The sequence below is a fragment of the Arachis ipaensis genome, chromosome B07 (assembly GCF_000816755.2).
Source record: "Arachis ipaensis cultivar K30076 chromosome B07, Araip1.1, whole genome shotgun sequence".
Classification (NCBI taxonomy): domain Eukaryota; kingdom Viridiplantae; phylum Streptophyta; class Magnoliopsida; order Fabales; family Fabaceae; genus Arachis; species Arachis ipaensis.
Genome location: NC_029791.2, coordinates 123,954,514 through 123,957,798, shown reverse-complemented (window position 1 = coordinate 123,957,798; position 3,285 = coordinate 123,954,514).

The following is a 3,285-nucleotide window of genomic DNA, read 5'->3' as shown; positions in this document are numbered from 1 at the left end:
TTATCATATTTTTATAAATTTTTTTGATTGACATAATTTTATTATGAACACATGCTAATTAATAATCTCTAAAATTAATTAATTTCTTTAGACTAGGTAACTTTATTCTTATAGTAGTTAAGAAGAAGGAAGGGAAAAAAAGTTGGTTGCTTTATAGAAAATGAACTAGTGATTTCAATGAGACAAATACAAAATAGACTTTAAGATGAGCCAATTGAAGTAGAGAAAGTACAATACAAAATTGAAAAGCAAGGGTTAATAATGGGGTGTTAGGGTTCAAAGGGGTGTTTAGAAAAAAAAGAGGTGGAATTTTAAGAGGCCTTAGGAACCATTGAAGGTGGCAAAATGCAGGCTGGCATGTGGGTCCCACTTTTGAGGAGGTTTTTGTTTTGGTCCATCCATTTGGGGGATTCTTCTTTATTATGGCAGCCACTTAGTAATAATAGTTCTCTCTTTGATTGAGAGACATAGATCCCTCTGACTAGGGCACCATGCATGCCCTCATCACTCTCTAATTCACCATTGCTTTTTGTTTTGATTCCAATTTGAGTCTTGCTATCAAAAATTGTATTAACTTAGTTGGATTAACACTTAATTAGTTTAAATGCTATATATTTCTTGTTTCTAAAATTCAGGTGAAGTCGACTTTACGTAAAGTTGATACCTGAGAGCCGTTAGATGAAAATTTAGTCAAACTAGTCAAATCATTTAACGGTTTTTAGGTATTAACTTTACGTGAAGTCGACTGCACCTGAGTTTCCACGTTGATTTTAGTTGCGATTTAAACACTACAGCAAAAATCAAATAATTGTAATAGTTTTATAAAGATTTTGCGACGGTTTGAAACTGGTGCTAAATAATTTCTTCTTATATAATAGATTGTTGTTCTTTAAAGTACTGACAAAATTTTTTGATAACAAGAATTTTTAAAATCGTCGCTAAATAACTAATATAATTGTTCAGATATCTTGTAATGAGTTATGAAAAATTGATGTTAAAAAAGTGATATTTTCTATCAAATCTTAAATGTTGGAGGAATAGAATTACTTAAAAAAACTCCTATGGTTAGTTAAAAAAGTTAATATATATTTATTTTTATTCGGTTAGATACATAATTTTTTATATATCTCTATTTAGTAGTTTATACATTTTTAAATAAATTATTTTATAATAAAATATAAAAATTGTTATGAGGAAAAAAGGTTAGAATTCAACTGTTGCCACAAAATTGGGACAAAATTTTGTTACATATATATCATTCTCGGATGATACATAACTTTGTGGCAAAATTTTGGTTGTATAAGATATCTATGTGAACTTTGACCTAACTTATAATTGAATATTTTATTTCTATGCATAGTTGGGATGCTATGATGAAGAAGGATCATATCAAAATGCAACCACACCATGCTGATGAGTTTCCAACCAACTACCACAGCATCTGCATTTCATTGGTTCCAATATCAGAGGCACTAATTCATTATCAACTTAAATAATATAGGAATAATTTTAAGTATACCGAAAATACCGATGTTCCAATTGTTCTAACAGTAGATTTTAATTAATATATATTATATATATTTTTTATAATTCAGATGAACGGTTAAAATAATTGAAATATCGATATTTTCAGTACACTTAAAACTCTTCCAATAATATATATATTTCTTTGAAATCTTTTGACACAATTGACACTGGTCTAATTATTGAGTCCACACAATTGTAACCACTTGATAATGAATTTTGTTCATGTTGATCTAATCAATAATTTTATCGAAAATGTTTGATAACTAAAAAAATTTAATCAAAATTAATTAAAATTTATTTTATTTAATATTTATTAATTTTAATAATAATTAATAAACATTAAATAGCTTGAGAGAATTTATTCTCACAATGAATAGTCGTCTATCTCAATTAAATTGAAAGCATCATCACCTATATTCTAGTGTCCTATATAGTCTCGAACAAAATTGTCTTTTTAATAAACATACCCATTATTAGAAGGAAGAAAAAAAAAATAAAAACAACTCTTATTGATTTGTAATATTTGTCGATTAATTTTACTATTTGTAAGAAAAAAAAAAGTTTTTCTGTTAATAACCGTTACTATATATAATACTCATTCAATCATTGACACTAGGCACTTGGTAGAGTTAGAAAAAAAATAATTTGAATTGATCAAGTAACTAATTCATTCGTCTGCTTAAATTAAATAAGTATCAAAAATTCAAATCGTATTTTATGTATAAATAACTCATTAACCAGTGAATAATCTTTAAATAAAGCATATTTAGACAAATAAATCCTTAACTTGTTGAATAATAATAATAATAATAATAATAATAATAATAATAATAATAATAATAAAATCAGTGTTATTATTATAGTTATGGAGTTTGTTCATCTTTGTATAATTTGCATGTGTATCAAGAAAATTGGAACATGTATGTTTTCAATTGATGTACAACGCCATATGTCTATACGTGGATCCAGACAAACAATCTAGAAACAACAAAATAATTTATTTAATTTGCGGTTTGTAACATAGCTATCATTTATTTATGGCTGGGGTCTTTAATTTTCCTTTTTCTTCTCTTTAAAACGTTATGTTATTATTTATCCAACATGACTAGACAAGAATTAGGATTTTTTTTTGGTTTCCCACGGTATCTCCCAACCCGACAAGTCAAGAACTAATCCGTCGCGGATCTGAGCTTCATTTAAGGGTCTGCTGCTGGCCAATGGATTGTTGCATGCACAAGGCGGAATTTAAACTCCCGACACTTGCTTAAGCGGACGAGTGAGTTGACCACTCGACCAACCCAAGTTGGTTAGGGTTTATAATCCCTATAACCTACTATTGGTTTTTTATATGGTGATTCTAGGGCAGGGAAATTATTTTTTCTTTGATTTTTTACCATCTCTTCTAATTCAGTGGACTAAAGATTAATTTGCTATAGATTTTCAGTTTTATTTAAGGGTCTGATGTTGACCAATTGATTGTTACGTACATATATAAGGTAGAATTTGAATATCCAATACTTGCTTAAGCGAATGAATAAACTGACCACTCGACCAAACTAAATTTATTAGAGTAGGATGATTCTATTAGCCAAAATAATATTGTGTTGTGTTCAAACTTTAAAGGAGGGTTTAACAAATAACAAAAGTTAATTATAAGAGAGACACAATAATATAAAAAGTAAAATCTATAATGTAATTTATTATACTCTTAAATTTATATAATAGTGTATTATTTTTTCCTATGTTAAGTTTTGTTCT